This window comes from Callithrix jacchus, chromosome 3, assembly GCF_049354715.1.
Source record: "Callithrix jacchus isolate 240 chromosome 3, calJac240_pri, whole genome shotgun sequence".
NCBI lineage: Eukaryota > Metazoa > Chordata > Mammalia > Primates > Cebidae > Callithrix > Callithrix jacchus.
The window spans coordinates 85,097,325-85,121,472 of NC_133504.1; the positions used below are offsets into that span (position 1 = coordinate 85,097,325).

General features: G+C 39.3%; 2 pseudogenes; one reads left to right on the forward strand and one right to left on the reverse strand.

Annotated features, from left to right (window-relative positions):
- The first annotated feature begins 9,719 nt into the window (after positions 1-9,719).
- Positions 9,720-10,157, forward strand: LOC100414481 (small ribosomal subunit protein eS12 pseudogene; annotated as a pseudogene).
- A 2,267-nt stretch (positions 10,158-12,424) lies between these two features.
- On the reverse strand, positions 12,425-13,707 carry LOC100402919 (ribonuclease H2, subunit B pseudogene; annotated as a pseudogene).
- Positions 13,708-24,148: the final 10,441 nt, after the last annotated feature.

Consider the following 24,148-nt stretch of genomic DNA (forward strand, 5'->3'; position numbering starts at 1 on the left):
TAGACAGGGATGCTCTCTTTCACCACTCCTATGCAATATAGTACTGGAAGTTCTAGCCATAGCAATCAGGCAAGAAAAAGAAATAAGGGTATTCAAATAGGAAAGGTGGAAGCCAAATTGTCTCTATTTGCAGACGACATGATAGTATACCTAGAAGACCCCATCGCCTCAGCCCAAAAACTCCTGAAACTGATAAGCAACTTCAACAAAGTCTCAGGATATAAAATCAATGTGCAAAAATCACAAGCCTTCCTCTACACCAGTAACAGACTTAAAGAGAGCCAAATCAAGAACGAACTGCCATTCACAATTGCTACAAAAAGAATAAAATACCTTGGAATTCAACTCACAAGGAACGTAAGGGACCTCTTCAGGGAAAACTACAAACCACTTCTCAACGAAATCAGAGAGGACACAAATAGATGGAGAAACATTCCATGTTCATGGTTAGGAAGAATTAATATCATAAAAATGGCTATACTGCCCAAAGTAATTTACAGAATCAATGCTATACCCATCAAGCTACCATTGACTTTCTTCACATAACTGGAAGAAACCACCATGAACTTCATATGGAACCAGAAGAGAGCCCACATAGCCAAGTCAATTCTAAGCAAAAAGAACACAGCGGGGGGCATCACACTACCAGATTTCAAACTATACTACAAGGCTACAGTAATCAAAACAGCATGGTACTGGTACCAAAACAGAGATATAGACCAATGGAACAGAACAGAGGCATCAGAGGCAACACAACATAGCTACAACCATACAATCTTTGATAAACCCGACAAAAACAAGCAATGGGGAAAGGATTCCCTGTTCAACAAATGGTGCTGGGAAAACTGGCTAGCCATGTGCAGAAAGCAGAAACTGGACCCCTTCCTGACACCTTACACCAAAATTAACTCCAGATGGATTATAGACTTAAACATAAGACCTGGCACCATAAAAACCCTAGAAGGAAATCTAGGCAAAACTATCCAGGACATAGGAGTAGGCAAGGACTTCATGAACAAAACACCAAAAGCATTGGCAACAAAAGCCAAAATAGACAAATGGGACCTAATGAAACTCCACAGCTTCTGCACGGCAAAAGAAACAGTCTCTAGTGTGAATCGGCAACCAACAAAATGGGAAAAAATTTTTGCAGTTTACCCATCTGACAAAGGGCTGATATCCAGAATTTACAAAGAACTCAAACAGATTTACAGGAAAAAAACAAACAAGCCCATTCAAAAATGGGCAAAGGATATGAACAGACACTTTACGAAAGAAGACATATATGAGGCCAACAATCATATGAAAAAATGCTCATCGTCACTGGTCATCAGAGAGATGCAAATCAAAACCACATTAAGATACCATCTCACACCAGTTAGAATGGCGATCATTAAAAAATCTGGAGACAACAGATGCTGGAGAGGATGTGGAGAAAAAGGAACACTTTTACACTGTTGGTGGGAGTGTAAATTAGTCTAACCATTGTGGAAGACAGTGTGGCGATTCCTCAAGGCCTTAGAAATAGAAATTCCATTTGACCCAGCAATCCCATTACTGGTTATATATCCAAAGGACTATAAATCATTCTACTATAAGGACACATGCACACGAATGTTCATTGCAGCACTGTTTACAATAGCAAAGACCAGGAATCAACCCAAATGCCCATTGATGATAGACTGGACTGGGAAAATGTGGCACATATACACCATGGAATATTATGCAGCAATCAGAAATGATGAGTTCATGTCGTTTGTAGGGACATGGATGAATCTGGAGAACACCATTCTCAGCAAACTGACACAAGAACAGAAAATGAAACACCACATATTCTCACTCATAGGCGGGTGATGAAAAATGACTACACATGGACACAGAGAGGGGAGTACTAAACACTGGGGTCTACTGGGGGGAAAAGGGGAGGCCCAGTGGGAGGGGGAGGTGGGGAGGGATAGCCTGGGGAGAAATGCCAAATGTGGGTGAAGGGGAGAAAGCAAACAAAACACACTGCCGTGTATGTACCTATGCAACTGTATTGCATGCTCTTCACATGTACCCCAAAACCTAAAATTCAAAAAAAAGACGTTCTGGATATAAATCCCTTATCAGTTATATAAATATTTTCTCTCATTTGTAGGCTGTCATTTTGCATTCTTGATGATGTTATTTAAAGCAGAAAGATTTCGAATTTTGATGTTATAGCTAAGAAACCATTGTCTAATCCAAAGTCATAAAGATTTACTCCAACCTTTTCTTCCAAGAGTTTTACAGCTTTCACTCTTACATTTAGATACATGATCCACTAAGAGTGAATTTTTGTATAAGGTGTGACATACGGGTTCAATTCATTCTTTTGCATCTGAGTAGTCTGTTGTTCTGGCATCATTCATTGAAAATACATTCTTCTTCCATTGAACTGCCTTGGCACCTATGTTAAAAATCAATTAACCATAAATTTAATGATTTATTCCTGGGTTTTAAGTTTTCTTCTATGTATCTATATTTCTACCCTTATGCCAGTACCACATTTTCTTGGTTAATGCAGCTTTTTAGTAAGTTGGTTTTTTTTTGTTTTTTTTTTTTTTTTTTTTTTTTTTCTGGATATGGAGTCTTACTCTGTATACAGGCTGGAGTGCAGTGGCGCAGTCTCGGTTCACTGCAACCTCCGCCTCCTGGGTTCAAGCAATTCTCCTGCCTCAGCCTCCCAAGTAGCTGTGACTGCAGGCACATGCCACTATGCCTGGCCAATTTTTGTATTTGTAGTAGAAACGGGGTTTCAACGTATTGGCCAGGATAGTCGTGATCTCTTGACCTTGTGATCTGTCCGCCTTGGCCTCCCAAAGTGCTGGGATTATAGGTGTGAGCTACCATGCCCGGCATAAGTTTTGAAGTCAGAAATGCACGTCCTGGAACTTTGTTTTCTCAAATATTGCTTCGGCTATGTTGGGTCCATTACATTTCTATATAAATTTTAGGATCAGCTTCTCAATGTCTGCCACACACACACACACACACAAAGTCAGGAGTTCTCAATATTTACTGAAGAATAGTTTGTTATAATAAGACCTAGGTACCACAGAGACCACAGAGATGAAACCCAATCTTAAATCTTAAAAGAGTTAACCATCTTGTAATTATACATATATGTCAACTGTCACTTTATTGCCTCTCAGCTCCAGATTCACTCTTCAAAATACGCCCTTTGATAATGGGCAGAATTCTTTTAAGTCTCTCCTCTTTACAGTGAGCATGATGCTAAGCTTTCTTCGTAGAGGCTGTTGAAAGGATGTCTCCTGCTGTTTCTGGCTACTGCATGGCAAGTTGGTGGAGTGGGTTTGAAGACATCTGGTGGAACTCTGTTTTGGCCAGATTCCTAGACTATGCAGTTACTAGGTAACCTTGCAGTTTCAGCCTATCCTAGCAATAAGCTTCCCACAGACCCCTTGGCATGGAAACTGGTGTCCCAAAGTCTTCCTGCCCACGTGAGTGCCCCAGTTCCCTGTGCAATCCTGCATGTAGATTGTCAACTGCCTGGGAGTTTTCCACTGAGGCATTACTCTTTATTCGGACTCTGTGGCTTGCCTGCTCCCTGGATTCTCACCACCTGTGCATAACCATGCAGCTGGTTTCTGAACTGCTAAGCTCTGGCTGTACTCTGGAGGGTTGCTTCTTATTCTCCTAGTGACCCCAGACCAGCTCTGGCCAATGCAAACCAGTGAACTTCTCTGTTTCTGTTATCAGGCTGAACTATACCTTTTCCAATGAGGTCTGAACCCCAGGTCTGGGGAGGAGGCCCCCTTACAATTTTGTTCTTCTTTGATTACTCTCCCTCAGCCCTAGGGTACCTCATAGTTTTCTTATACTGTCCTTGTCTCTGTGTACTCATTTATCAGAGTTTAGTAATTCTTTATAGTATACTTCTTCTATGTAACCCACTGTGTGATTGGATCCACAGTAATACAACAAATAAAATTATAAATCGGAGTTAGTAGGTTATATCTTAAGAGATCTGCCAGTGAGATAAGGATTTGGAGCTCACAGTCTGTTGATGGAATTAGGAAATATTTAATGAAGGAGTGCAATTTAAGATAAGCCTTGAAGGATGGATAAGGATTTCCTTTGGACTTGCCATTTGGGAGCTTATCACTTCAAGATGATTGCTCAGATCTCCACTTCAGGGGTAAAGACATGACTGAATTATACTATTTGTCCCAAATAGCTTTCCTTTACTCCTAGCTGACAGGCTTACCCTGGATTTTGTTAATGGTCTGGGTGGAGTTGCTAAACAAGGAGTTAGAGATGAGCAGAAGAGATACCTGTCCTAAGTGGATCCCTGGCCTCCAAACTAGAGATATTTAAAGGACAACATCTCCTCAGAATTACTTAATTAAATATCTGAAAGAAAGGCTTTGATGGACTGTTTAGTTGGTTAGAAATGAACACCCACAACCATATGTACCAATTAATTTCCTCTCCAAATGTTTGCATACTGTTGGGTAGATGTGGCCTATATTTTGGAAGAATTTTTTTTGAAGTAGTCATTACACTGTTTTATTTCCTATATGAATGCCAAGCACACATTACTTTTCACTTATTTTTGCTTGCCAAGCCTTTTAATTTAATTTCATCTCTTTACAAATATCACATAAAAATTATGATTTGCAGGGCTGTGTAAAGCATGATTCCTGGATCAACAGAATCAGCATCATTTGGGAGCTTATTAGAAAAGCAAATTTGGGGACTCACCTCAGACTTAATGAATGAGAATCTCTAAGGGGTGCGGCCCTGACTGTGTTTTAACCAGTTTCCAGGTGATTTTATGCACACTAAAGTTCGCGAAGCACCAGTTAGAATTTTACAAATTGCATTTCATTTGAGACACATTCCAGAATTTTAAAAATATCTGGAAGCTTAAAAGCCATTTCCAGTTGGGAGTGTGTATCTTTAGCATCCCTGATAGGTTGGCATCTAACTGCTGCTGGACATTTTTTACAGATGGGTGCTCACTACCTCCCAAATTTGGGAACAATTCAGATTATTGGAAAATCTCAAGGCCAGGCACAGTGGCTCATGTTTGTAATCCCAGCACTTTGGGAAGCTGAGATGGGAGGACTTGAGCACAGGAGTTCAAGACCAGACTGGGCAACACAGCAAGACTCCATCTCTACAAAACATAAAATAAAAAAAACTAGCTGGTCATGGTGCTGTGTAATTGTGGTCCTAGCTATTAAGGGAGATAAGGTGGGAAGAGTGCTTGAGCTTAGGAGGTTGAGGCTGCTGTGAGCCATGAACATACCACTCCACTCCAGCTTGGGCAAGAGAGTGAGACTCTGTCTGAAAAATGAAACAAAACAAAAAGAAGAAAGAAAAATCTCATTTATTATACATTTAACCCAGATTGAGTTAATATCTCCTTTTAATAATTTTTCCCAATCCTCTTCATGAGAAGCATGAAATAAATCTAGTTTCTTTCTTTCTTCCTTTTTCTTTTTCTTTTTTTTTTTGAGATGGAGTCTCACTCTGTTACCTAGGCCGGAGTGCAATGGCACATTCTTGGCTCACTGCAGCTTCCATCTCCTGGGTTCAAGCAATTCTCCTGCCTCAGTCTCCCAAGTAGCTGGGATTATAGGCACGTGCTACCACACCTGGATAATTTTTGTATTTTTAGTAGAGACGGTAATTCACCATGTTGGCCAGCCTGGTCTCGAACTCCTGACCTCAGGTGATCTACCACCTTGGCCTCCCAAGGTGTTGGGATTACAGGTGTGAGCCACTTCACCTGGCCTAAGTCTAGTTTCCTTTATACAGTCCAGATATCTAAATATCTTAGATATTTGAGACAGCCATTTGTTCTCTCGTAAGAATTTTTTTTTCTCAAGAGAGAACATTCTTAGTCCCTTTACTTTCCCCTTCCCCACCTAATAATGCGTTTTGGATTCTTCAATCGGAATGTATTTATATATCAATATTCTGCATAAAAACGTCACTTCCAGGCTGAACACAGTAGGTGCTCATCTCTGTAAGCTTAGAACTTTGGGAGGCTGAGGTGGGATGATTGCTGGAGCCCAGGATTTTGAGACTGGCCTGAGTAACAGAGCAAGACCTTGTCTTTACAAAAAGAAAAAGAAAAAGAAAACATCACCCCCAGAATCAAATATAAAGATTTTCAAGATGTTTATCCAATTAAAGCTATTACAGATTGTTCTACCAGATGTAGAAGTTAACTGAATCCTCTCCTGGACTTTAGAAAGTTGAATTCCAAGGCTGATTTTGCCACTATAGACTTGGACAGAACACTCAATTTCTGTGGATTTAATTCAAACGGGGATTACTATGTGGCACTTACACCTGGGGACTTGCTAGTGTTTAAGAAACAGATATGGCCAATACAGCTTTTGAAAAGAGTTGAAATGGAATGAATGGTCACAAAAGGCAAAGGAACCAGTAGAAAATCATGTTACCACTGTTTGACTCTTTCTTTTAATAGGTTTAATAGGCTTTCTTTTAATAGGCTAAAGACTCAGCCTGGACAAGTCGCAGGAGCCTGGGTTAGGCTTGAAGACAGAGTGATTTTTTGCCCAGGGTGCCATAGTTCTCCATAAGGAATCAGGGGTAATAAGCAGATGTGATATTCTGCTGGTAGGCAGGGTTGGAGCAAAGATAAACAGTCCAAAGCTGGGTTGAGCAGGCCTGCATGCAAAGAGATTGCTGGTGAAGAAAGGACAGATGACTGTGGATCAATAGCAGTGTACTCTCATCCATGTCCTTCCAGGCTTGCTTTCACAGATATACTGGATGACTTTAAAGATCAGAAGACACATGACATACCTGTAATTCCAGCACTTTGGGAGGCCGAGGCAGGTGGATCACTTGAGGTCGGGAGCTTGAGAGCAGCCTGGCCAACACAGTGAAGCCCCATCTCTACTAAAAATACAAAAATTAGCAGGGCCTGTGGTCAGCACCACACAAAAAACATGGAATGAACTCCTCATAGTCACCACAGTCCCTTCAGTGGGGTTTCTGGATTAGTGATAGTGATACCATAGTTATAAAATAGTCTTCATTTTCTCCTTCTCCATTCAGAGAATGATTTTATTTTTCTTTTCATTCTTTGTAGAGCTTCTAATTTATGTGTTTTTATAATCTGTGGACTCAGTTTTTTAAAAACGAATTTTCCTTTCATTTTTATTTAAAGGATCAGCAATATCTTTCTTGGTAATCTGCAAATTCCTCCAAAGCAGATGCCTCTTTCTTTCTCTCTCTTCCTTTCTTACTTTTTTCTTTCTTTCTCTCTCTCTTTCCTCCCTCCCTCCCTCCCTCCTTCTCTTCCTTCCATTTTCCTTCCTTTTCTCCTTCCTTCCCTCCCTCCCTTTCTTCCTTTCTTTCTTTTTCTTTTCTTTTTTTCCTCCCCCTTCCCTCTCCCTTCTCCTCCTCTTTTCTCCCCCACTTCCCTTTCTTCCCCTCTGCTTCCCTCCCTTGCCCTCCCCTCCCCTTTCCTTTTCTTCTTTCATTTCTCTTTAAGACTTCTTACTACCAGTTCAATTATAAATTTTCAGTAGTATGCTAGAGCTGGTTCTTTCTGGCTCTCTAGAGTCAATAGCTAAATGTTCGGAAACTTTTTGAGTTGGTTGTTAAACCACTAGTATCTTAAAATTTTCCTTGGGGGAGTATTTATACCATGGAAATTGGAAATGCTACAAATCAGAACTCTTCTCCTTCAGCCAGTTACCTGTAAACCACTAATCTCATGTCAAAATATGTTATAATAGAAAGCTTTTCCTGTGCTATAGTTCATTCTCTAGGGAGTAAATTGTAATTCCAGTTTCCTAATTCTGTTGGTATTGTGTTTGAAGATTTAAAAGAATAAAATTATTAGGAGATTAAGTATACTTTTTCACATAATATTGAGTCCATTATATTTTTTTCTTAGGTTTTGCCTAAGAGTCTTTAAAAAATAAAAAGACAAGCTACAAATTGGAAGAACGTGTTGCAAGTAATATATCTGGTAAACTATTTGCATTCAGACTACATAAGGGATACTTATAACTCAATAACTGGAAAACAGACTATTCAACTAAAAGGCAAAAGAGCTGGGTGTGGTGGCTCGTGCCTGCAATCCCCGCACTTTGGGAGGCTAGGGTGGGAGAATTGCTTGGGCCCAGGAGTTTGAGATCAGCCTGTGTAATAGAGTGAGACCTCATCTCTCAAAAAAAAAAAAAAAAAAAAAAAAAGAATATATAAATAGGCAAAAGATGTGTATAGACTTTTTTTTTTGAGGCAGAGTCTTACTCTGTCACCCAGGCTGGAGTGCAGTGGCACAATCTCAGCTCACAGCAACCTCTGCCACCTGGGTTAAAGTGATTCTCTTGCCTCAGTCTCTGGAGTAGCTGGGGTTACAGATGTGCACCACACCACACCTGACTAATTTTTATTTTGTTTTGTTTTTTGAGACAGAGTTTTGCTCTTGTTGTGCAGGCTGGAGTACAATGGCACAATCTTGACACACCAAAACCTCCGCACCCCAGGTCCAAGCGATTCTCCTGCCTCAGCTTTCCCGAGTAGCTTGGATTACAGGCATGTGCCACCACACCTAGCTAATTTTGTATTTTTAGTAGAGATGGGGTTTCTCCATGTTGGTCAGCATGGTCTCAAACTCCTGACCTCAGGTGATCCACCCGCCTCAGCCTTCCAAAGTGCTTGAATTACAAGCGTGAACCATCTCTCTAGCCCCAGTTAATTTTTGTATTTTTAGTAGAGATGGGGTTTCACCATGTTAGCTCATCTGGAACTCCTAAGCTCAGGTGATCCACCCACATTGGCCTCCCAAAGTGCTGGGATTACAGGTGTGGGCCACCACAGCTGACCTTAATAAACATTTAACAAAGAAAATACAAAATGGCTAATAAGTTTGTGAAGAAATGCTTAACACTATTAATCATTAGAGAAATGCAAAATAAAACTACACACTATTATTACATACCTATAAAATGCCTATAATAATAGACAATATCAAGTTTTGCTAAGATGTATGTAGAAATTGGAAATCTCATACATTGCTGGTTGGGAATGCAAAAGTAGTGCAACTCTATGGAAAACAGTTTGGCAGTTCCTCAAAAAGGTAAATATAGAATCTTTTTCTATATTTAATTCAGAAATTCCACTCAGACATATATCCAAGAGAATTGGAAACATGCACTCATATAAAATTTGCACATGAATGTTCAGATCAGCATTATGTATTATAGCCAAAAGTGTAAACAATCCAGATGTTCACAAACTAATAAGTGGATAAATACAATGTGATATATTATCTACACAGTGAACTACTATTCAGCAATAAAAGGAATGGCTATCGATACATGCTACAACATGAATGAATCCTAAAACATTATGTTAAGTGAAAGGAGCCAGACACAGAAGACTATTTTATATAATTTCATTTACAAGAAACCTAAAGAAAAGGCAAATGTTATACAGACCAAAAAAAAAAATATCAATTGTTTCCTGGAGCTGAGAGTAGGAACTTTTTTGGAGTGATGAAAATATTTTTTAAGTGAAGAGTGGTGGTTGTATAAATTTATAAGAAATCATTGTACTATGATGAACAAATTTCAAGATATGTAAATTATACGTCTTCTTTCCCTGCCAGCACCCAGTCGTGTGGTGGTGGAGTTTCAGGTACGTTCAAGATCCCTCTTCACGGGTAAGCCACTGCCATGGCCGAGGAAGGCATTACTGCTGGAGGTATAATGGACGTTAATACTGCTTTACAAGAGGTGCTGAAGACCACCCTTATCCATGATGGCCTAGCACATGGAATTCTCAAAGCTGCCAAAGTCTTAAACAAGCGCCAAGCCTATCTTTGTGTGCTTGCATCAACTGTGATGAGCCTGTGTATGTCAAGTTGGTGGAGGCCCTTTGTGCTGAAGACTGAATCAACCAACTTAACACTGATGACAACAAGAATCTAGAGGAATGGGTAGTCCTCTGTGCAATTGACAGAGTTCTGTAAAGTGGTTGGTGGCAGTTGTGTAGAAGTGATGGATGATGGCAAGGAGTGTCAGGCCACTGATGTCATCAAAGAGTACTTCAAATGCAACTTATGGCGAGTACCAACACAAGCACACACAAACACACAAATTATGGCTCTTTAATAAGGCTGTTTTAAACAGCATGAAAGTCACAAATTCACTTATGTATTTCTCATTAATAAGTAAAAGTAATGAGTATTCAGGGGTTTAACCTTTTCAGCTTCTTTCATCTGCACTCTTCGAAGTTTGATGAGGAAAGTGGGTCAGAAACATTGAATATGCATGCTTTTCAAGGAAAAAGATATTTACACCTTTCCAGAGTTTTAGAATCTAGCCTATTGAATGTAGTTTAGAATTATGTTATAATTTGATGACTGCTTTTGTGGAAATTAACTATCACAAAGAAAATTGAGAGACATTATCAATGATGCACTTGCTGAAGTGGAAAAAATTTTAATGATGTAAAAACATAAATAAAAACACATGGAAATGCACACACACACCAAGTAAGAAATTTATTATTGAGGATGACTTCAGATTTCTAAAATATAATCTCATTCTAGGCTCTTTATCCAGGAGATTGTTATTTACCATTTCACAGCATTTTCAACTGTGGCACATAATAATTTTCTCTGGGCACTGCTTTTATTATTTGATTGTTCTGATAATCAGGAAGTCATTCTTTGTGCCTTACAATCTACCTTGTGACTAAAAATGGGGAAAGATTTGTCTGTGTTCTGAAAATGTGCTGTGGCTGACCCAAGCAGCCATGATTTCAAAGTTTCTTCTGGCTCTTCAACTGTGTATAGGGAGGCCTTGAGATGAGTTTGAATAAGATTGCAGTGACTTCAATCTTTCTGTATAAGACAATAGGACTTTTTAAGGGGCCCCAGGCATGGTGGCTCATGCCTGTAATCCCAGCACTTTGGGAGGCTGAGGTGGGTAGATCATTTGAGGCAAGGAGTTTGAGACCAGCCTGGCCAACATGGTGAAATCCCATCTCTGCTAAAAATACAAAAATTAGCCAGGTGTGGTGGCAGGTGCCTGTAATTCCAACTACTCGGGAGGCTGAGGCATTAGAATTGCTTGGACCTGGGAGGCAGAGGTTTAAGTGAGCCGAGATTGCGCCATTGCACTCCAGTCTAGGTGACGGAGTCAGACTCCATTTCAAAAAAAAGAAAAAAGAAGAAAATATGATATTTTAATTATATGAAGGATGGAGCCCGGGAGACAGAACAGCTAGAAGCCTGAAAAGCAGGACAGGAGTTTGTAGGCCAAATTACAGAAATGATTACAAGACTTTGTAGAAACAGGAAATTAAAATGTTATTTTACAGATATTTCTGTTTCTCCAAAGTAAATTATCTCCATCATCTCCAAACTTTGGCAAAATTAGCTTCTCTGGAAACCTTGTGTAAAAGGATGTGCATCAGTCTTTCTCACTGGGGAGGGGACCAACTAGCAGCAATCATCAACCAACCAACGGGTGGGATCTACTTAGTGAATGGATTGGCTATTTAATCGGTAACAGGTGCTGGCCCGACCACACCACAGCGTGGCCACTGGGTTCCTTTAGAGACGGACTCCGTTTCCAGGGTTCCTCCCAAATGTTTGCTTCTTGCCCAGTCCAGAGGGATCTCGAGACTCCTGAGTGGAGGTTGTGAGCTTGCACCCTGCCTGGCTTTAGAAGACTGTATAGATATATAAAGTGGGGGTGGGGGTCAACGGGCTATTACTGCTGTTTGGAAACACTTGCCTCTCATAGATCCAGCCTTAATGTTTTTCTGACATCCTAGTAATAGCAGATCCTGCACAAAGTGGAAATCAGAGTTAATACTATGAGGATACAAAATAATGAGAATAGTTTTACCAAAGATATGAAATCTCGCATCGTATCTGCATTTTACCATTGATTGGAGGGCATCCTTAGAAAACTGAATGTAACTAAAACCCAGGACATTTTTGGAAATTGTATGCTCTCTAGCAACTTTGTGTGAATTTTTATACAAACACTGTTTTATGAGTTATATAAAATGTAAAAATAGAAAAAAAAGAGGTAGATGGAGAATGCAAGAACAGGAGATGAGCTCCTTGTGTGAATCTATTCACGCTGGCAAGAGTTAGCAAATGCAAATTGGTCGTTAGAAGCAGAGCTAAAAGTAATCACAGAGACATAGGCTTCCTGATACTTCTTAGAAATTTGGGAGAGAGTTAGACTGCCTGTATATGGGCTTAAAAGAAAGCATTAAAATGTTCTGTTTGTATTAATACATATTGATTATTTTTTGGAGGTCAATGAAGGAATGTATGGTGAGACATATATTGTGAAAGGCTTGAATATACTTCTTCCTTAGGCTGTACTAATACTATAAACCTGACACAGACAAACGTTTCTTTCTTTTTCTTTTCTTTTTTTTTTTTTTTTAAGGTTGTCACAAGTCAGTTTATTGAGGAAATCATGATGCTAGATATTAATTCTCTTCACATGACTACTTTTCCTTACGTCAGATGAGACTTCCAAAAGGTCACAGCCATGAAGTTACACAGTTACTTTCCCATATCTCATTCAGGAACACAAAAACCAAATGCAAAGAAATGTTTAAGAGAACACAAAATTGGCCTCTTCCTTCCCCCCATCAAAGGTAGTGATTAAGGGTCAGGAAGGACAAAATTGAAATATGTAATATGCAAATATTTTGGCTAGATTTTATTTTCAAAGTTTCAAATCTTTCCAATTTTTTTTTATTCTTTACACCAAAAAAGGTATCAATACTTTTCATTCCACCCTTGTCAACTTTAGCCAAAGCCTTCTGAGCTGCAGTCATTTTGCTATTTTTCTTTTCAGTCTTCAAATCTTTAGTATTAAACTTAGTGTAATCTTCTTTTGCTTCTACAGGTTCATCTGATAACTTTATTTTCTTTGATGGAGGATTTGGCAATGAGGCTGAAGGTTCTGGAAGCCTTAAGTATTTAGATAAGTCATCACTTAATTCTTTAGGGATGTAATCAGTTATCAGACCATGGGTATAACGAATGTAATCCTCTTCCTTGTCAGTGGAAACTCGGTCACCAGAGAAAAATGCAATTGACTGCACCCGGGTACTGACATTTACACCGTTGGTTTTTAATGCTGCCATAGTTTGATTAACCTTTTTTTCCAGCCACTTCAATGTCTTCTCTTTGCTGTACTTGTAATATTTCTTGTTGTCTATTTCTCTTTCCTCTGTCACATGGTGAAGTAACTTCTCAAGTCCAGGAAGTTTCAGCAACAAGATGCCATTCGGAAACACATTATCTACCACAACTTGATCAAGGGGCTGAAACTTCCCCTCCTTATCAGCCTTTATGAGGTAGTGGAGAAGCAGAAATAGAGGGTCCATGGGTGTGGCAAAGTGGAGAAGACCTCCTGATTGAACTGATTGATTTATAAACCAAGAATGGTGTTTTTCCTTGAAAAGTTTTACTTCAAACAGCTGCTGTAGACACATATTGAACAAGTAAATGGCTCCTTCTCCTGAACACGGGTTAACCAGTTTTACAAACATAAGCCCACTTTTCATCTTTGAAGCATCTTTTAAATATCCTGGAACCAGGAACACGTGCTGCCGGGCGCCAACCCCGTCCCCGCAGTCCACGCCGGCGGCCATGCCGCCCGCCTCTTCCGGGGCGCCGCTGGCCTCAGCCTCCCAGTCCCGCCGAAAATGGCGGGAGAAGGGTCTGTTCCAGATGGCACGGCGCGCAGAGGGGCAGGCAGAGCCCGGGAGGAGGCCCGCGGGCCTAGTTTCCTTTGGTTTCCGCGACCAGCCTGCTGTTCGTGTTACGTTTTTAAATTTAGCGCCAGGAGAGGCGCTCTGAGTACCGGCGCGGGGCCGCAGGCAGCGGGAAGGCTCTTTTTTTTTTTTTTGGAGACATCATCTTGCTCTGTTGCCCAGGCTGGAGTGCAATGACGCAATCACAGCTCACTGCAGCCTAAACTCTAGGGCTCAAGAGATCCATCTCAGCCTACCAAGTAGCTGGGACCACAGGTGCACACCACCATGGCCTGCTAATTTTTTTTGTTTTCATAAAGACGGGGGTCTCTCTATGTTGCCCAGGCTGATCTTGAACTACTGGGCTAAAAGAATCCTCCTTCCTCAGCCTCTTAAAGTGTTGGGGTAATAGGTGTAAGCCTCTATGCAAGGCCCAAGAAGAACTTCTGAAGAAGAGAACTGGCATATGTATGTGTGTTTAAAACTACCCTCTGGTAAGATTAATTCTTAATCTGGTAAGATTATTCTTAATATTATTGCAATAAAATTATATTGATGAAATGAGATTCAAGTTACACTTTTAGAATATCTGCAGTGTAATTTATAAGTTACTTTAAAGTCTATCTATTCCCAGACCTGCTCTCCAGGGTTCATCACCTCCAGTCTGCTAGCTACTTTTCCTGAAATTCTGGATTTCTAAATAATGTCCTCGTATTGCAACTTCTCAATTTGTCATTTGGGACTTAATTTTTTCCCTGTATTAGTTTTTGGTTAATTTGGAGAAATGCAACCATTCTAAGAATTCGATACAGGGAATTACCAATTCAGTGCAGTGATTACCAAATTGTTGGGAGTAGAGGATGGGGCAAGTCCTGTTGCAGGACTTTTGGGTTCAGTGGCATACCATGTAGAGTAGTGTTGATACAGAGGTCACCTCTGCTAATGCCCCATACCCATGAAGTCCTAGAGACATTAGGATGTAAAGTCTGCCTACTGCAAACATTCTTTTTTAAAATTTATTTTTGAAACGGAGTCTTGCTCTGTCACCCAGGCTGCAATGCAGTGGGTGATCTTGGCTCACTGCAACCTCCACCTCCTGAGATCAAGCAGTTGTCCTGCCTCAGCCTCCTAAGTAGCTGGGATTACAGGTGCCTGCCACCATGCCCAGCTAATTTTCTATTTTTAGTAGAGACAGGGTTTCCCCATGTTGGTCAGGCTAGTCTCAAATTCCTGAGCTCAGGTGATCTACCTGCATCAGCCTCTCAAAGTGCTAGGATTATAGACATGAGGCATTGTGCCCAGTTTACTGCAAACATTCCTATCTGTCTAATCTTGTTTACCAGCTGCCATAGCCACAAGGAAATGGCCTTTGCCTTACTTCTGCCTTCCAAATCTCAAATGAGTACATTTTATGACAGAACTTAAATTGCTTCTGGAATTGTAGCTGCAGGACCTTTCAGAAAATGTGGTCAGTTTTAGCTTCCCAGTCTCTGTAATTAAGGGGGTATGTTGAAAGTGTGAGAATGTATGCTGAAGGCCAAATGATAATACCTAGAACACTTCCGTTTCCCATCAGTTTCCTTCCCCATCCCCTGATGTAGTTACACTAGCATTTTTGGCTAAATCAATACTCAGTGTTTATATTATCATGACTGTGCAAATGTTAGGCAATAATAAGCCACGTTGTGCACTACACCACACTTCTTCCTTATACAATACTTTTTCCTGCAGTTAATAATTCTCCCTTTTCATTTGATGGGTTTGCTAAGATCTTCTTGCTAATTTCCTACATCTTACAATATCTCTGTCACATGCTTCTCAAGAATCCTTTGAATGCACTTAAATATGAATTGGGGACAGAGGGGCAAATACGACAGAGTTGGTGTGTAAGTCTGGTTGGTATTGTTCTGAATGTAGAGTAGAAAAAGCAGCTGAAAGTCTCAGCTTTCAGCGTCCAGAGTTTGACTTAATCGACCCAGTATTTTCAGTCTTCCATCCTCCACACTATATTTTGGTTTCAGGAGTTCAGTGCTTCCCTGAGTGAATTTCTGGTCCTTGATGGGTGAGGTGAAATGGGAAAGGGACCTAGACTTCCAGCTGCTTCATAAACAAATGAACTGTACAGTCTTTCAACTAGGCCCTGATTTCAGTTCGAGCCTCACCCCAGCTTCCCATAGGAACTCTGCTGTCTTAGTCCCAAGCCTTCAGATAACACATCGGCTAGCTTTACTAGCTTCTCCCTTTGTGGACCCTGAGGTTACACTGCTAAATTAGTTACTTCTGCTTCATCTTCTTTTCCACTACATTGATTGAGATATTTCTCACCTGCTGTTGCTCATTCAATTTTTTCATATACTTGACTGCCTTTTAACTCTTCTCTTTTTTTCTCCATTTTTGTGGGATTTGTGAAAATAGAAGAAATAGATGTTTGATCTGGTTTGACTCTGTGTCTCCTCCCAAATCTTACCTTGAATTGTAATAATCCCCACATGTTATGGGAGGGAGCTGGTGGGATGTAATTGAATAATGCGGGCAGGTTCCCCCATGCTGTTCTCATGATAGTGAGTGAATTCTCACGAGATCTGATGGTTTTGTAAGTGTCTGGCATTTCCTCTGCTAGCACTCATTCTCTTTCCTGCCGCACTCTGAAGAGGTGCCTTCGTGATTGTAAGTTTCCTGAGGCCTCCCCAGCCTTGCAGAACTGTGAGTCAATTAAACCTCTTTTCTTTCTAAATTACCCAGTCGCAGGAAGTTCTTTATAGCAGTGGGGGAACAGACTAATGCAATGTTCAATTAACTATGCTAACTAGAAGTCTGTGCCTTTTCCACCACAAACTGTATTTTCTCTATAAGGCTTATTTGATTGTCCTTAGGTAATTATGACATTTTAGAAAGTTTTACTGTGTTTTTATGTGTAAAGAAATTGGGGCTCAGAAAGATTAAATTAAATGTATTCAAAATCAAATAGTTAGAAAGTAGCAGAGTCAGAACTGAAAAATTGGTCTCATACATTTCCAGGGTAGCATTAGGACTTGGAAGAGTGACTGGTATTGTAGACATGCCTCAAATATCCTTTGAATGAATAAATGATTTTAACAGATTCTCATGTGGTCTTCGAGTGGACTATCCCATCATGTGCACTGGTAATATTCTGTATCTTGATCTGGCTTCCTATTTTACAGGTGTGTTCAGTTTGTGAACATTCTATTCTGGAAGTTTTTCTTTTTTTTTTAAATCTCATGAGAGGGCAGGACCTGAAAGATCAGAAAGGGCTAGTACTTAGAAATGGTCGTGAGGAAGATACTGAATGGATGACCCTTCAGGAAATGCTGTGAGAAAATCTGACCTGCAATCAGATCATGGTATCCAGGAGGAATTGACACAGAAAAAAAAAAAACAAACAAAAATAAAAACAAACAACAACAATAAAAACCACAAAAACAGTCCAGTCCAGTATGGAAATGCTGTGGAAAAATCTGGCCTGCAATCAGATCATGGTATCCAGAAGGAATTGCCACAGAAAAGGAGCAAACCACCCAAGCTACTCCAAAACTGTCCAGCACAGCAGAGTGCATCTGGGAGACTGAAGGAGTAACAAGTGTAGTCGATCAGATGAAGTATGGGAAAAGAATATTTAAAGCTAAAATTAAAGCAGATAAAAAGCATACTATAGATTTTTAGTAGATATTAGTGCCTATATTCTGAAAGGGAAGATAGGAATCAAGAGCTAAAGTGTTGGCAGATTTTCAATAATAAATTTATGACTTATTTCTTAAATTGTCTCCAGTTCTCATATCCTTATAAAACTGTGGTGGTAAAACTAGCTTGGGTGCACTACAGGTTTGACATGTTTTAATTGGCACATTATTGTTTATAAAAGAAATGACATGAGTATAAAAACAAATGTGATGTACTAAGTAAAAGAGAGTGCTAAGAGAAAGTACTGTGCTTATTTTTGTATATTTTTAAACTCTTTTAATTTTTAAAAATATAAATTACTCATGATTCTTTCACTTTTTTGTATTTATAAAAATGTTTTTATGACATAAGGAAAGAAAGTTACTGTCAATATCCAGTTTGACTGCAAACATTAGTTTACAATGTATATAGCTGCATTATTATTTAAATATTTTTTGGTAGTATGATAAACAGAAAATCAAATTATAATTGCAAAACTGAATGAATTTTCACAAACCAAATACTTTGGTGTCATGAAACCCAGACCAAGACACAGAATATTATAAACATTTCAGAAGCCCTCCTTGTGCACTGAAGCCACTAACCAACCCTCCCACCTTCCCCCAACAAGAATAACTGTCTTGATTTCTAAACATTGTACATTAGTTTTACCTGTTTTTATATTTTATATTAAGAAAAACATACATTTTATTTATACTGTGTTTTTGTTTGGCTTCTTTCACTCATTGTTTATGAGGCTTATCCATGTCATTAGGCATAGTAGTAGATCATTTATTCTCATTTTTGTATATTATTCCACACTCAGAATATTTTGTACTTTATTCTACTGTTGATGGACTAAAAATGTACCAGTTATTTTGATGGAAAAAAATTAATATAAAGAATTGGTTAAATAGGTGTTGGAGGACTGAAAGTGGAAAAGGAAACACTAAAATAATACAAAGGCAATAACTGCAGGAAGCACCTGTAAGGCTTGTGGACAAAGGAAAAAAGTTAAGATCATTAGAACCTAGAAGTTTGGAGAAGTTCCGTGGAGACGGAATCAAGATCTCTGGAGAGAGATTTTGGCTCAAGGGGTGCTGATGCCTTGGGACCTTGAGAAAGGGGTCTCTGAGGAGGCTGGATGGTACAGGTTCCTCTGAGGGGGATGAGGAGACTGGCTTTGAGAGTGTGGGAAAAACAACGCTGCAACCAATTGCCATTGCTAGAGTGAAGAACTATTGTTGTAATGAGGCTGACAGAAACAGAAAGCAAAGTGGGAAGGAATCTAGTTCCTTCTCCCTCTGCAAGCCTTCCAGTCTCTCTTTAGCACCTCCATTTGTAGAAGCTAACATAGGTTTATCTGGCAAAGCAGAAATATGATTCCAGAATTCCAGCCTCGACCTTACAGAGCAGAGTACAGAATGATAGTTTTGGAGCTGAGAAACAATAACCGGAAAACCAGCATATGTAGTTTCCAGGTGTTAGCTCTTACCAATTGTCTTAGTCCCTTTGTGCTGCTATAACAGAATACCTTGGATTGTGTAATTATAAACAATAGAAAGTTATGACTCACATGTATGAAGGCTGGGAAAGTCTAAGATCAAGGTGCCAGCAGATCTGGTGTTTGATGAGGACCTGTTTCTCATAGATGGTGTCTTCTTTGTGTTCTCACATGGCAGAGGGCAAACAAGCTCTCACAGGCATCTTTTGTAAGGGCATTAATCCCATTTACTGCCCTCCTGAACTAGTGACCTCCCAAATACCTTACCTCTTAATATCAACACGTTGTGGTTTGGGTTTTAACACATACATTTTTGAGAGACACAAACATTCACACCTTGGTATCAATAGTGCTACTGTGAATATTCTAATACATGTTTTTTGGTAAATATATGTTTATAGTTCTCTTGGGTTTCTATCTAGGAGTGGAACTGTTGAATCACAGACCATATATATATGTAGTTTTACTAGAAACTGCTAAAGAGTTTTTAAAGTTATACTAATTTATACTGTGACCAGCAGTATATGAAAGTCCCACATGTGTGGGATATAGTGACATCTCATTGTGATTTTATTTGTATTTCTTTGACAAGTAATGAAGTTCAGCCCCCCAAAATTACTGGCCATTTTGGGCTGGGCACAGTGGCTCATGCCTGTAAACCCAGCACGTTGGGAGGCCAAGGCAGGAGGATCATGAGGTCAGGAGTTCAAGACCAGCCTGACTGACATGGTGAAACCCCGTCTCTACTAAAAATACAAAAAAAAAAAAAAAAAATTAGCTGGGCATGGTGGCGTGCACCTAATAGTCCCAGCTATTTAGGAGGCTGAGGCCAGAGAATTGCTTGAACCCAGGAGGTTGCAGTGAGCCAAGACCACGCCGTTGCACTCCAGCCTGGGCCAAAGGGTAAAACTCCCTCTCAAAAGAAAAAAATTATTGGCCATTTTGATATTCTCTTCTGTAAAGTGCCTATTCAGGCCATTTGTCCATTTTTCTACTGGGGCATCTAATTGTTTTCTTACTAATTTATAGGAGTTCTCTTTATATTTCAGATATCAATCCTTTGCCACATACATACATTGTAAGTATCTTATCTCACTCCATGAATTAAGTATCTTTTCACTCTTAAAAGTTACTAGTTACTAGTGTCTTTTGAGAGAGAAAAGGAATCAATTTTAAGATAATACAGTATTTCAAAAATTTCATGCATAGTTTTCACTTAAGTTATCTTTAAGAAATTTTTTGCTACTATAAGTTTGCACAGATATTCTTTCATGCTTTTCTCTAAAAGCCTACTTTTTCCCCCCAACTTTTCACATTCAAATCCATAATCCATCTGGAATTTATTTTGTATATGGTGTGAAATAGTAGTCTAGACACAGTTTTTGAAAATACATAAATCAGATAGATCCAGCACTATTTGTTGAAAGGACAAACCTTTTCCCATTGCACTGCAATGTTACTTTTTCTATTAAGTATGCAGGTCTGTTTATGGGCTCCTTATTCTTGGTCACTGTATTAGTTTTCCTTTGCTGCCATTACAAATTACCACAACTTTATTACCTTAAAACAATACCCATCTTTTATTTCACAGTTCTGTAAGTCAGAGGTTGGTATTGTGTGACCCTTCTGCGTTCTCTGATTAAGTCTACTCGGGCTGAAATCAAAGAGTTGGAAGGGCTAGATTCTTGTCTGGAAACTGGGGCTGAGTCTGCTTTCAAGGTCTTCAGGTTGTTGGTTGGATACAAGTCCTTATGGTTGTAAGACTAAAGTTCCCCTTTCCTTGCTGACTGTGGGTTGGAGTTCAGTTTTTGTCCCAGAGGTTCTGGATTTCTTCTCATGCTTACCTTGTGGCCCTTGTCCAGCCACCCCAAGTGCAGTTTGTCTTATACAGAGCATCACTCCTACTTCTACTTCTGCTGCATGTCTCTGACTGACTCTTCTGCCTACCACTCTTCCTTTCAGGGGCTCATGTGCTTACTTTGGGTTCACCTGAATAACACACAATAACCTCTCTATTAAAATTTGCAACTGAAGGTGGATAGTAATTTATATATCAGCAAAGTTCTTTCATGGTAGTATCTAGTTGAGTTTTGATGAAACAAAAGTGATAAGAATCTCGGATAGGGGGGCAACTTTAGAACTCTACCTCCCACTCTTTGTCTATACTTGCACTATTACCATACTGTTTTAGTTCATATTATAGTTTTATAGTAGTTTTCGATATCTGCCGGTGTAAATTGTTCGGCTCTGTTTTTCTTTAAGATTATCCTGGCTAACATACACATAATTGAAATATCAGAAGAGAAGAGAGATAATGAGACAGAATGTTCAAATATAGGCTTACCTCTGAATTACTGCGGGCTTGGGTCCAGACCACTGCAATAGAGTAAATATCTCAATAAAGCGAGTCATACGAATTTTTTGATTTCCAGTGTATATAAAAGTTATATTTATCCTGTACTGACATCTATTAAGTGTGCAATAGCATTATGTCTAGGAAATGTACATACCTTAATTAAAAACACTTAATTTCTGAAAAATGCTAATGATCATCTGAGACTTCAGCAAGTTATACTCTATTTTGTTGGTGGTGGGGGTCTCGAATCAGTGCTGATGGCTGCTGACTGATCAGGATGGTGGTTGCTGAAGGCTGGAGTGATTGTGGCAATTTCTTAAAATAAGATAACAATGATGTTTGCTGCATCAATTGACTCTTCCTTTCACAAAAAATTTCTCTGTAGCATGGATGTTATTTTATAGTATTTTACCTGTGGTAGAACTTCTTTAAAACTTGGAGTCAGTTCTCTTAAAACCTGCTGCTGCTTTATTACTGAATTTTATGTAATAACCTAAATGCTTTTCTGTTATTTCAACAATGTTCACAGCATCTTCACTACTCATCTTTAGTAGCTTGCATCCCCAGAAACCACTTTCTTTGTTCCTGCATAAGAAGCAACTCCTCATCCATTCAAATTTCACCATGACATTGCAGCAATTCAGTCACATCGTCAGGGTCCACTTTTAATTTTAGTTCTCTTTCTATTTTCATCACATCCACTGTTACTTCCTCCATTGAAGTCTTGAACACTTCAAAGCCTTAAGGATTAGAATCAACTTCTTCCAAACTTCTGTTAATGTTGATATTTTTACCTCCTCTCTTGAATCACAAATGTTCTTAATGGCATCTAGAATGATGAATCCCTTCCAGAAGCAGTTCAATTTACTTTGCCCTGATGCATCAGAGAAATTACTATCTATGAAAGCTATAGCCTTACAAAATGCATTTCTGAAATAATAAGACTCGAAAGTTGTAACATCTCCTTGATCCATGGGTTTCAGAATAGATGTGCCAGTAGGCAGGCAAACAGCAATTATTTTCTCATACATCTTCATCAGAGTACCTGGGTGACCAGGTACATTGCCAGTGAGCAATAATATTTTGAAAGAAATCTTTTCTCTTGAGCACTAGATCTTAATAGCAGGCTTAAAATATTTAGTAAACCATGGTGTAAACAGATATGCTGTCATCCATGCTTTGCTGTTCCATTTATAAAGCACAGACAGAGTAGATTTAGCATAATTCTTAAGGCCATATGATTTTTGGAATGGTAAATGAGCACTGGCTTTAACTTAAAGTCACCAGCTGCATTAGCCTTTAATTAGAAGGTCACTCTTTTGAAGTTTTGAACCCAGGCATTGGCTGTTCTTCTCTAGCTATGAAAGTCCTAGATGACATCTTTTTCCAATAAAAGGGTATTTTGTTTACATTGAATATCTGTTGTTTAGTGTGATGATCTTATCTAGATCTTCTGGATAACTTGCTTCATCAATGATCTTATCTGGATCTTCTGGACAATTTGCTGAAGCTTCTATATCAGCACTTGCTTCACCTCACATATTTATGTTATGGAGACAGCTTCTTCCCTTAAATCTAATGAACCAACCTCTGCCAGCTTCCAATATTTCTTCTACAGCTTCCTCACCTCTCTTAGACTTCAGAGAATTGGAGAGAGTTAGGGCATCTTAGGGAGGTAGGGAATGTTGTGGCTAGTTTGATCTATCCAGACTACTATAACTTTCTTCTTATCAGCAATAAGATGTAAGATTGTTTTACTTTTTTATTATTAATATGTTTACTAGAGTAGCACTTTTAATTTCCTTTAAGAACTTTTCTTTTGCATTTATAACTTGACTGACTGCCTGGTACAGAGACTAGCTTTCCCGTCATCTCAGTTTTTGATATGCCTTCATCACTAAGCTTAATCATTTCTAGCTTTTGATTTAAAGTAAGAAATGTGTGACTCTTCCTTTCCCTTAAACACGTGGTGGCCACTGTAGGGTTATTAATTGGTCTAATTTCTTCCCCCCGCCACTTTCTTTTTTTTTTTGAGACGGAGTTTTGCTCTTGCCCAGGCTGGACTACAATGGTGTGATCTTGGCTCACTGCAACCTCCACCTTCCTGGGTCAAGCGATTCTCCTGCCTCTGCCTCCTGAGTAGCTGGGATTACAGGCATGTGCCACCACCCCCAGCTAATTTTGTATGTTTAATAGAGATGGAGTTTCTTCATGTTGGTTAGGCTAGTCTCAAACTCCCAACCTCAGGTGATCTGCCCACCTCGACCTTCCAAAGTGCTGGGATTACAGGCGTGAGCCACTGCGCCTGTAATTGGCCTAATTTCAATATTGTTGTGTCTCAAGGAACAGGGAGGCCAGGGCGAGAGAATGAGAGACAGCTGGTTGGTGGAGCAAATGGGACACACACAGCATTTTTTAATTAAATTTGCTGTCTTACATGGGAGTGGTGCATGGGGTCCCCAAACAATTACAATGGTAATGTAAAAGATCACTGATCACAGATCACCATAACAGATATAATAGTAATGAAAAAGTACGAAATATTGTGAGACTTTCCAAATGTGACTCAGAGACATGAAGTGAGCATGTGTTTTTGGAAAAATGGCACTGATAGACGTGTGAGCCACAGGGTTACCAGAAACCTATAATCTGTAGGAATTACAGTATTTGTGAACTACAAATAAAGTGAGGTGCAAGGAAACAAAGTGTGCCTGTAGACAATGGCAGTACTTTCCCAAAACTGATGAAATGCATCAAAGATAGATATTGCCAAATTGCCTTTCAAAAATTTTGCAATAATTTATTGTTTTGTTAATTGTATATGAACT